The sequence below is a fragment of the Oncorhynchus mykiss genome, chromosome 17 (assembly GCF_013265735.2).
Source record: "Oncorhynchus mykiss isolate Arlee chromosome 17, USDA_OmykA_1.1, whole genome shotgun sequence".
NCBI lineage: Eukaryota > Metazoa > Chordata > Actinopteri > Salmoniformes > Salmonidae > Oncorhynchus > Oncorhynchus mykiss.
The window spans coordinates 39,072,260-39,084,113 of record NC_048581.1 but is presented as its reverse complement, the minus strand read 5'-3'; the positions used below and the strand labels follow the sequence as shown (position 1 = coordinate 39,084,113).

General features: G+C 41.8%; 1 protein-coding gene across 7 annotated transcripts in view; it reads right to left on the bottom strand.

The window, feature by feature from the left end:
* Window positions 1–2,652: 2,652 nt before the first annotated feature.
* The window catches only part of raly (RALY heterogeneous nuclear ribonucleoprotein), a 172,073-nt gene continuing 162,871 nt past the window's right edge, over window positions 2,653–11,854 (bottom strand). For 6 of the 7 annotated variants that reach the window (XM_021568426.2, XM_021568427.2, XM_036949860.1 and 3 more), the window contains one exon: window positions 2,653–3,203. The gene's annotated coding sequence lies outside the window, so the exon portion shown is untranslated. The remainder of the gene's footprint in view (window positions 3,204–11,854) is intronic. The other variant, XM_036949859.1, reaches the window with a different exon arrangement.

The following is an 11,854-nucleotide window of genomic DNA, read 5'->3' as shown; positions in this document are numbered from 1 at the left end:
TGTTGTTTCCTTAGGTTACCTCTGGAGGGAACCCTTACCTTGTTGTATAGTTTCCAGGTTACCCTGATTACTCATTGGATTCACCTGTGTTTAATTACCTTCTCTGTTCACCTGGTTGCCTTGTTATTTAGGTTCCTCAGTAGTTCTGTATCTTTGCTTAGGTCTCATGTTTTATTAGTGTGCTCTTGTGCGGTTGCTTTGTTTCTGTTCAGACTAGGTAAAAGTTCTGGATTTCTCCTTACCTCTCCTTGCCCTGTTTCTATGTGCCTGGGTTCAAGTTCGTACTAGGATTATTGTTACAGAATTCACTGTATTGTTTCTTTTTTAGGATATCGTCTAGGCCTACGCCTATATGATCTGGGCCCGGGTTCCCATAATCATCTTAAGGCTAAGTTAATCGTTAGAACCTTCATAGAAGCATCATTAAATCTCTGAGCTGTTTCCCGAAACCATTGTTATTGGCGTTGCATTTAAATGCTCGTAATCTAATGCCTACCTCAGACCAATCGTAGAACAGCTAAGTGCATCGTTAGATGTAGGAAAGATGCATTATTAAAACACTCGTAAGCCTAAGTTCCATCGCTATTGGGAAACTGGGCCCAGGACATTTAACCTGTTTTGAGATTGAAGTATTTTACAGCAAGATATGGATTCCCACAATTATATTTTTCTTTAAATTATGTATTTTATTAAAACAGAATTTCATTAAATAGTCCAAATTATCTAGAAAAAAAATCATTTAAGGTTCAATTTAAAATAAAAACAATTGTGTGAGGGGTACTTTTTCAAATGGAAAAATGTGTCTAAAATAAACAGAGCAGATGGTTAATTAACTTCTGGTTCCATACCTGTTGAGAGAAAACGATATCAGTTAAATCGCCAAAAACCCTACTAGTATGCAAATTATGGAGCCAAATCAACGGCTCTCTTACCGATGTGATTCGGTAGGCTAGTAACGATTCACTCACTTTATCGTCACTGTTTGGCAAGTCCTGATGGTCTTCATATCAAAAATACAAACGAGATCTTCAGTTTACTTGTCCCGATGTGATACCATGGACATATTATGGACGTTTTATTATTTACAAATACCAAGGATATATGAGAAACTTTGACACCATTTATAACTATGTCAAGCTTGCTGTTCATCAATCAAATCACAGTAAGCCTATGCGCCAGTACTTTGTAGTTTCATATGAAACAAGCAAAATAAAATAAATGAATGTGCCTGAAAACAATAGGTTGTTATCAATAAAACGTCACAATACCATGCAGAGAATTTGATTTGGCTGCTGGGTAAACCAGCTCCAGTAAACCCGCAGCGACAGTAAACCATTGAGAACTGTGTGCCATTTAAGGGATTGTAAAATAAATGAATGCAGCAACAATCTTTTCTCAAAACCATTAAAGAGAAGATGAAGAGCAGATGATTTTCAGCATTAGCATTACATATGCAAAGAATTAGTAGTTGTAGTTTCCTTGTTTTTTGAGATCTCAAAATGTAATTAAGTGTGGTTCATCTTAGGGACATCCATGATAGCGATGGCAAGTATTCACATTGATAGGGCACTGTGGAGTAGATTTACAGTGATTTAAATGGACATGTAAAATCAGATTTAGGATTTGTCAAAACTCAGCCATCTTTTGACCAATCCCTTAGCTTTTCTCAAACTACGTTAAAACATGTGCCATTGATTGGCCTACATACTACATGTGGTTATGGTTAATGAGAATAGGTTTTTCAAAGGATTTCCAAGATGGAGAAAAATCTATCCTGACGGACCTTGTGTCCTTGCGGAAGATTTGTTCAACATGAGGAAAGACACCTACATACAAAGTTTCACATCTCCCTGTCAAATGGGGCGACGGATATGAGGGTTTACGTGAGACTGCTTATAACGGCTTATAGGCCAATCTTTTTAACCAAGTTACTCATGGCATCTAGTTTTTGTGTTCCAAATGAGAGAAAAGTTACCAATCTATGCTAAAAACAAAAACCTGAAGAATTCAGAGAATAACTGTTTCACAGCTTTGTTCTGAACCCCTAATAAAGCATTTCTCATTTCTCATTCCTAAATAGAGCTTGATAAGTCAAATAGCAGCCCTAACTAGTGTTCACTTACTTACTTGCTGTCAAAATAGCATTCCATCTGTTATTTATGCATGTCAACCTGTTCCCCATCTTCCCAAATACTTTTTGTTCTGCCAATCCTGTTCAGTTTGCACATGGTCTTGTTCAGGTGAAAAAGCCAGAACTTCCATCTTGATATTAAACAGACACAGCCAAGACACTTGGATATTTCTCAAGTAAGATTATTAACGACTTGCGTAAACATAACAAATATTTACCTGGTTGTAACAGAGACCAGTTGGTTGTAGTCTGGTTATATAATATCCCAGAAATGGTTTACAAACAAATTCTGTCATTAAGACGTTCTGTGCCAAATATTGCCTGCTTGGAATACTACTGACCTGTTAACTTGAATTAACCCAGTGGTAAACTCACAGACCAGAAACGTTAATTATTTTCTTTAATGTAAAGTTACTTGCTTTACTCGGTCTCCCTTTTTCATGAAAACCCTGCCAGGTTCTGCAGTTCTGCATAGATTTTCGAAAGGATATGTGTACCTGCAGTGAAAGCACAAGTCCAAGTCACAAGTTAACATAGTTTATTTACATCTGTAAAGATCTCTTGCAGCCTCTAGAATGCAAGCAGAAGAATATGCACAGTCATTAAAAATAAGTTTGATCTATTTGAGATCAGCGTATAAATAAGACAACAGGAACATTGTGAAAAGACTGAGGAAGGAAGAACAGGGGCAGGATGGAGACTGGACAAGGAGTGATTCGAAGGTTCTGTAGCATACAGTATAAAAACGTAATTCCTTTCCTTAGCTAGTAGCATTCCTCAGTTTGACCTGTTCCGTTTGTTTTGGACAGTTATAGAACAATTTTACAGGTCCTTGATTCCTGTATTAATTGTCTGGTGGTGTCATTTGGAGGTGTAGTGGCGTTCTGTGAGTTCTCAGTTTGAAGAGAGAGGCTCCCCCTCTCTGCTTAACAGTGGAGCTGTGAGTCTGTCCGTCTCATCTGTGGCCGGTGTTGCGGGTTTTGACGGCACCCTATGGTTTGAGTGTCTTCCTGTGGAGTCTGTGGTACTAAAACAGTTTCCAGTCGACAATCTTTTTTTTTCTCCCCGCTGACTGGACAAGAAAAGGAAAGCAGTATTAAGATGTGTCTGCGAACAGGGAGAGCACCAGAGCATGCTAAAACCAAAAAAAGAAAAACCTCTTGGCTGGATTACTGTCAAACCTCACATGTGGTTTTATTTTCCCTCAATTGCTTTTAAAGCTGAATAGCTAACATGAACTATTTCCCCCTTACTTCAGAGACAAACAAAAGGAGGAAAAAATCCAGCCCACAGCCAAGCGAGAATAGAGAGATCCATTGTCATCTTTACTTTCACATTAATGTTTCCATCAAACAAATATTTTAGTCATGTTGGACACAAAGAATGTAAGAGTGGATTTTTTTGTGTGTGTGCATCTTCCTGGTAAGACAGCACCAGCTTATGGAACTGAACAGCAAGAATTGACCGACAGTGCAATAATCATTTAGGTATGGTCTGGGAATTTACTCTGTGGGGGCATGCCCATCACCGGCCAGTCACTGCTGATTCTGGGGCCTGTAGGGTTAATAAAAACATATATATATATATATATATAATTGGAGTAAACAAATGGACAACAATACTGCGACAGATACAGTTAGCTCAAAGTATTGGGATTTTTGTTTTTTGGGGGGGGACTCTGGATTTGAAATGCTACAATGACTGAGGTTAGTGCAGACTATCAGCTTTAATTTCAGGGTATTTTCATCCATATAGGGTGAACCATTTTGAAATATATAGCACTTTGTGTACCTAGTCCTCACATTTTATGGGACAAATTAAATTATTTGTATTAAAGTAGTTAAAGTTAAGTATTTTGTCCCATAGTCATAGCACACAAACTACATCAAACTTGTGACTACTAATTTGTTGGATGCATTTCCTGTTTGTTTTGGTTGTGTTTCAGATTATTTTCAACCCAATAGGAATGAATGCTAAATAATGGATTGTGTCAGCTTGGAGTCTTATTTTATTGTAGAATATAATATTTATAATTTCATTGGGTAGCAGTCAGACTAACTATTACATTTATTCTTTAAGTAATTAATCTTCCAATGTTGAGGCACAGAGGTGATGAGTTATAATTTTGTATTGAGCATACACCTCCATACACTGTGTGAATGTGTGTATATACAGTACCAGTCAAAAGTTTAGACACACCTACTCATTCAAGGGTTTTTCTTTATTTTTTTACTATTTTCTACATTTAGGAATAATAGTGAAGACTTCAAAACTATGAAATAAGACATGGAATCATGTGTTAAACAAATCAAAATATATTTTAGATCCTTCGAAGTAGTCACACTTTGCCTTGATGACGTCTTTGTACACTCATGGCATTCTCTCAACCAGCTTCACCTGGAATGCTTTTCCAACAGTCTTGAAGAAGTTCCCACATATGTGGAGCACTTATTGGCTGCTTTTCCTTCACTCTGCAGTCCAACTCATCCCAAACCATCTCAATTGGGTTGAGGTCGGGTGATTGTGGAGGCCAGGTCATCTGATGCAGCACTCCATCACTCTCCTTCTTGGTCAAATAGCCCTTACACAGCCTGGAGGTTAATGAAGCTGCCAGTTGAGGACTTGTGAGGTGTCTGTTCTCAAACTAGACACTAACGTACTTTGTCCCCTTGCTCAGTTGTGCACCAGGGCCTCCCACTCCTTCTACTGTGGTTAGAGCCAGTTTGCGCTGTTCTGTGAAGGGAGTAGTACACAGCATTGTACGAGATCTTCAGTTTCTTGCCAATTTCTCGCATGGAATAGCCTAACGAGTTTTAGAAGAAATAACTTTGTTTCTGGCTATTTTGAGCCTGTAATTGAACCCATAAATGCTGATGCTCAACTTGTCTAAAGAAGGCCAGTTATCAGCTGTGCTAACATAATTGCAAAAGGGTTTTCTAATGATCAATTATCCTTTTAAAATGATAAACTTGGATTAGCTAACACAACGTTCCATTGGAACACAGGAGTGATGGTTGCTAATAATGGGCACCTGTACACCTACATTTGAAGTCAGAGGTTTACACACACTTAGGTTGGAGTCATTAAAACTACTTTTTCGGCCTCCCGGGTGGCGCAGTGGTCTAAGGCACTGCATTGCAGTGCTAGCTGTGCCACTAGAGATTCTGGGTTCGAGTCCAGGCTCTGTCGCAGCCGGCTGCGACTTGGAGGCCCATGGACCGGCACACAATTGGCCAGCAGGGATATCCTTGTCTCATCGCGCACTAGTGACTCCTGTGGCGGGCCGGGCGCATGCACGCTGACGCCAGGTGTAATGTGTTTCCTCCGACAACATTGGTGCGGCTGGCTTCCAGGTTGGATGGGCATTGTGTCGAGAAGCAGTGCAGTTGTGTTTCGGAGGACGCATGGCTCTCGACCTTTGCCTCTCCCGAGTCCGTACGGGAGTGGCAGCAGTGAGATGAGACAAGACTAACTACTGGATACCACGAAATTGGGGAGAAAAGGTGTGACATGTTTTTTTTTATTTTAATCAAATTTAAAAAATACTTGTTTTTCAACCACTACACACATTTCTTGTTAACAAACTATAGTTTTGGCAAGTCTGTTTTGTACAAGTCATTTTTCCAACAATTGTTTAGACAGATTATTTCACTGTATCACAATTCCAGTGGGTCAGAAGTTTACATACACTAAGTTGACTGTGTCTTTAAACAGCTTGGTAAATTCCAGAAAATGATGGCATGGCTTTTTAGAAGCCTTTGATAGGCTAATTGACATAACTTGAGTCAGAGGTGTACATGTGGATGTTTTTCAAGGCCTACCTTCAAACTCAGTGCCTATTTGCTTGACATCATGGGAAAATCAAAATAAATCTGCCAAGACCTCCACAAGTCTGGTTCATCCTTGGGAGCAATTTCCAAACGCCTGAAGGTACCACGTTCATCTGCACAAACAATAGTACGCATGTATAAACACCATCGGTCCACTCAGGAAGGAGACGCGTTGTCTCCTAGAGATGAAGGTACTTTGGTGCGAAAAAGTACAAATCAATCACAGAACAACAGCAAAGGACCTTGTGAAGATGCTGGAGGAAACAGGTACAAAAGTATCTATATCCACAGTAAAACGAGTCCTATATCAACATCACCTGAAAGGCCGCTCAGCAAGGAAGAAGCCACTGCTCCAAAACCGCCACAAAAAAAGACAGACTACGGTTTGCAACTGCACATGGGGACAAAGATCGTACTTTTTGGAGAAATTTCCTCTGGTCTGATGAAACAACAATAGAACTGTTTGGCCATAATGACCATAATTATGTTTGGAGGAAAAAGGGGGAGGCTTGCAAGCCGAAGAACACCATCCCAACCATGAAGCATTGGGGTGGCAGCATTATGTTGTGGGGGTGCTTTGCTGCTTGAGGGACTGGTGCACTTCACAAAATAGATGGCATCATCAGGAGGGAAAATTATGTGGATATATATGTCAGGAAGTTAAAACTTGGTCGCAAATTGGTCTTCCAAATGGACAATGACCCCAGGCATACTTCCAAAGTTGTGGCAACTTTTATTCCAACATTTCACATTCTTAAAATAAAATGGTGATCCTAACTGACCTAAGACAGGGAATTTTTACCAGGAGTAAATGTCAGGAATTGTGAATCTGAGTTTAAATGTATTTGCCTAAGGTGTATGTAAACTTCCAAATTCAACTGTTTGTGGTAATCAGCCGTTTCCAGCTACAATAGTCATTAACAATGTCTACACTGTATTTCTGATCAATTTGATGTCATTTGAAATTAACAAAAAATGTGCTTTTCTTTCAAAAACAAGGACATTTCTAAGTGACCCCAAACTTTTGAACGGTAGTGTATATGTACTGTGTACGCTGGGAGTCGGGAAGCAAGTACAGGGAGGGCAAATTTAATAGTAAATAGAACATAGTAGAAAACAAGAAACACGGAAAGTGTATAGACATGAAGCGGAGTCAATAACGCCTGAGGAAAGAACCAAGATATCGGGGCGGTAATAAGGAAGGTGGAGTTCAGGTGAGTGTCATGAGGCGCAGGTGCACGTAATGATGGTGGCAGGTGTGTGTAATGATGAGACAACTGGTGACGTCATTTCGAGGGGGGAGGGGGAGTAAACATGACAGTAAAAAACAATACTTTATTAACATAAGTATTCAGACCCTTTGCTACGAGACTCGAAATTGAGCACAGGTGCATCCTGTTTCCATTGATCATCCTTGAGACGTTTTTTACAACTTGATTGGAGTCCACCTGTGGTAAATTTAATTGATTGGACATGATTTGGAAAGGAACATACCGGTCTACATAAGGCCCCACAGTTGACAGTGCATGTCAGAGCAAAAAAAAAAAACAAGCCATGAGGTCGAAGGAATTGTTTGTAGAGCTCCGTAACAGAAGTGTGTTGGGGCACAGATCTGGCGACGGGTACCAAAACATTTCTGCAGCATTTCTGCAGCATCAAAGAACACATTCTTTAAAAATAATAATGAATTGTTTTACTTTTCTTCCTTTTTCTTCCTAATTTTGTGGTATCCAATTGGTAGTTAGTCTTGTCTCATCTCTGCAACTCCCATATGGATTCGGGAGAGGCGACAGTCAAGATTCATGCGTCCTCCGAAACAACCCAACCAAGCCGCACTGCTTCTTGACACAATGCCCGCTTAACCCAGAAGCCAGCCACACCAATGTGTCAGGTATAACTGGCAACCTTGTCAGCGTGCATGCGCCCGGCCCGCCACAGGAGTCGCTAGAGTGCGATGGGACAAGGACAATCCTGCCGGCCATACACTCACCTAACCCAGACGACGTTGAGCCAATCATGCGCTGCCCCATGGGTTTCCCAGTTATGGTCGGCTGCAACAGAGCTTGGACTCGAACCAGGATCTCTAGTGGCACAGCTAGCAACTGTGATGCAGTGCCTTAGACCACTGCGCCACTCGTGAGGCCCCATCATCATTCTTAACCTGTTTACACGTGAATTCCACATTTTTCTAACTGTTGCCCCAGTGTGAGTTTTATGCAAGTGATGTCAGAATGCACTGTTCCAAAATGTGATTGTTACACAACAGGACAGTTAACACACGCTGCCTGCTAATTATCTATAGCCTGTTTCAACAGGTCAATTTCAAATAATTTTCTAACAAGTTTCATTTTTCAGTTTGAATTTAGGTGTGTTCCGCCTCATTAATTCACATAAGTAGCCCATTTCAGTCTTGCGTACAATTTATGTTTGAGGCTTTACTGAGCCGGACAAACTTCTCTCTTCGAGGAGAGCCCGAGTACTAAACCAGTGTTTCCACAGATCAGGTATGCAGACATTTGCTCAGTCTTGCACAAATTGGCACTTTTTTCTAATTGGCGCTCGCATTGCCTGCCTTGTTGTTTTCCTTACAAATAATAACTTTGGGCATGTGTGCGTTCCTGTATATTGTGTTGTCATTTCTACTGTAGCACTCTGTCTTTATATTGTATTTAAATGTTTTCAAGTACTGGTGACGAGTAATGCATTCCAATTATTGCATAGATTAATGGACACCTATGATGTGTGTAAAATGCTTCTTTGAAGGTTATACTGTTAATAATGAGCTAATGCTAAGCTATGTGTGACACCATGTTTGTTGATCTTATACACTGCATTCTTGTTGTCATGTAAACATCTGTCAGACCAAATATGTTATAATGAGGTGAAGGGTAAACTTCCGGAAGATGACACAACCCCTTCAACATGCATTCAGCAAACAGACCAAACTCATCTTGTCTCTTATCTTTGGTTGACTTGAAAAGAAATGAAACATTGCGGCGCGCACAAACTACCCATCGTCAGATTACTTTTGATTTCTAAGAAGTGTTTAACTCAATTACTTTTATCAATGGTGAGCTCACCCGTGATGTGATGAATTAGAAATAGCAATTGCTTTCAGCTAATTTATTTTGTGGTTTCTGACAGCCAAGAGTTATCGAAATATGATATGCTTGTGTTATGTCAATCTTTCCCCAGTTAGCACTAGGACTAATGTAGCCTACATTTTCCGGTTTGGATGATTGTGTATGCTGTAGTGACTTGTGTGAATGTCTGAACATTGCATCCAAAATCAAACTGGTTACATTCAGGGCATAACTTTGTAAGGACTGTGTTTGTGCAAAATGTTTCTGTGAAAGAAACGTGTGGCTAGCTCAAATGCTCGAATACTGACACAACTATGAAATAACACATGGAATCATGTAGTAAGCAAAAAAGTATTAAACAATTCTTCAAAGTAACCAATCTTTGCCTTGATGACAGCTTTGCTCCTTGGAATGTCACGGATTTGCTCATTCCGTGCACCAGTTTCGGTGTGTCCCGGTCTCTAGGAACTGTGTCATTAAGCACACCTGGTTCCCATATACTCCCCTGATTGTAATTGTATAAATGTGCCCTTTGGTTCACAATTGGGGTGTCAATTATTGTTCCAATGTCCGTTGGTCGTGTGAGTATCTGTGCTGTGTTTTGGCTTTTGCATGTATTGCGCAGATGATTACGGGTCTCATCCCATGTGGTATCATTGTGCACTTGTGTTATGAGGGTACTCCTCACTCTTTTTGTTTTGGTATCAACCCTGTGTTTTGTATAGTGTTTGTTTGGTCTACATCTACTGTATTAACCCATACACACTTGTGACATACTTTTACCGTTCTTATGCTATCTAGAACTTAAAATGGTTATTCGGCTGTCCCATTGGAGAACCCTTTGAAGAACCCCGTTTGGTTCCAGGTAGAAGCTTTATGGGTTCCATGTAGGAGCCTTTACATAGAGGGTTCTACATGGAACCAAAAATGTTTTCTACTTCAGGGACAGCCAAAGAACCCTTTTGGAACCCTTTTTTCTAAGAGAGTGTGGATGGGCCTCTCTTAGTAGCTTGCTAGAAACAATGAAGGCTTTTAAGAGTGGTTTAATGCCTTATTATATAAATATACTTGTTTTCCATTCCAAATATTTTTTTTTTTTAAATTGCGCATGATTTGAAAAAGGATTCTCCCTAGAGTCTGTAGAGCCCTGAATAAATATTTAAACTGTGATATCACCTTCCCGTAAATGGATAGGTGTTTCTCTTTAAGGTTTTGAGACTCTGTTGCTAAGTTTTTGATAAAAGATCATATTTGTAAGATCGCTAAACTTCTCTGGGGTATGTACACCAAGTACTTCATCTGCCCAGTTAATCAGGAGACCACATGGCAATTTAAAGTTTGAATCTTTTAGAGACCCAATCTGTAATATAGTAGTACACTTATCATAGTTGGGTTTTAGTTGAGAGAAACAGGAGAAATTATCCAGGTACTCAATGAGGTTCTTCAAGGTTGAAGACTGAGGACTCGAACTTGAATCATCGGCATACATTGATACTTTTGTCTCTAATCCTTTCATTTTGTGTTAGCTTTAACAATCTGATTGAAAGGCTCTATACGGTCAGGGCGTGACAATGTCTCTATTTGATTTGGTCAGGGTGTGATTTGGGGTGGGCATTCTGTTTCGTTTTCTATGATTTGGTGTTTCTATGTTTTGGTCGGGTATGGTTCTCAATCAGGGACAGCTGTCGTCTCTGATTGGGAACCATACTTAGGTAGCCCTTTTTCCCTCCTTTCTTTATGGTGGAAGTTGACTTTGTTTAGGGAACATAGCCTTTAGCTTCACGGTTTGTTTGTAGTGTTTATTGTTTTTGTCGGCATCGTCTTAAATAAAGAATATGTACGCTCACCACGCTGCATCTTGGTCCTCCTCCTTCAACAGCCGCGACAGAACTTCCCACCACAAAGGGACCAAGCAGCGTGGTCAGGACTCCTGGACATGGGAAGAGATTCTGGATGGGAAATGACCCTGGAGGCAGGCTGGGGAGTATCGCTGTCCATGGGAGGAACTGGAAGTAGCTAAAGCTGAGAGGCGTCGTTATGAGGGAACACAGCTGGCAAGGAAGCCCGAGAGCAGCCCCAAAAAATTGTTTTGGGGGGGCACACGGGGAGTGTGGCAGGGTCAGGTTGGAGACCTGAGCCAACTCCCCGTGCTTACCGTGGCGGGCATCGTACTGGTCAGGCACCGTCTTATGCGGTCTCCAGTACGTGTTCTTAGCCCGGTGCGCTACATCCCAGCTCCCCGCATCTGCCGGGCTAGGGTGAGCATCCAGCCAGGACGGATTGTGCCAGCCCTGCTCTCCAGACCTCCAGTACGTCTCTACGGCCCAGGATATCCTGCGCCTGCTCTGCGCACTGTGTCTCCAGTGCGTCTGCACAGCCCAGTGCGGCCTGCGCCCCGCACGTGTCGGGCCAAAGTCACCATCCAGCCAGGACGGATTGTGCAGGCTCTTAGCTCGAGACCTCCAGTGCGCCTCCACGGCCCAGTGTATCCGGTTTCTCGGCCAAGGACAAGGCCTCCTGTCTGTCTCCCCAGCCTGGTGAGTCCTGTGCCTCGGCCAAGAACTAATCCTCTCTGTATGTCTCCCCAGCCTGGTGAGTCCTGTGCCTACACCGAGGCAGGCCTCCTGTGTGTCTCTCCACTCCAGCGATGATCCATGTCACGGCGCCTCCAGCGACGATCCATGACACGGCGCCCCCAGCGACGAGACGGCCTCCAGTCCGGCGCCCGCAGCGGCGAGACGGCCTCCAGTCCATGGCGTCACCAAAGCGGGGTGAGCCAGAGGTGGAGCGGGGTCTGCATCCCGCACCTG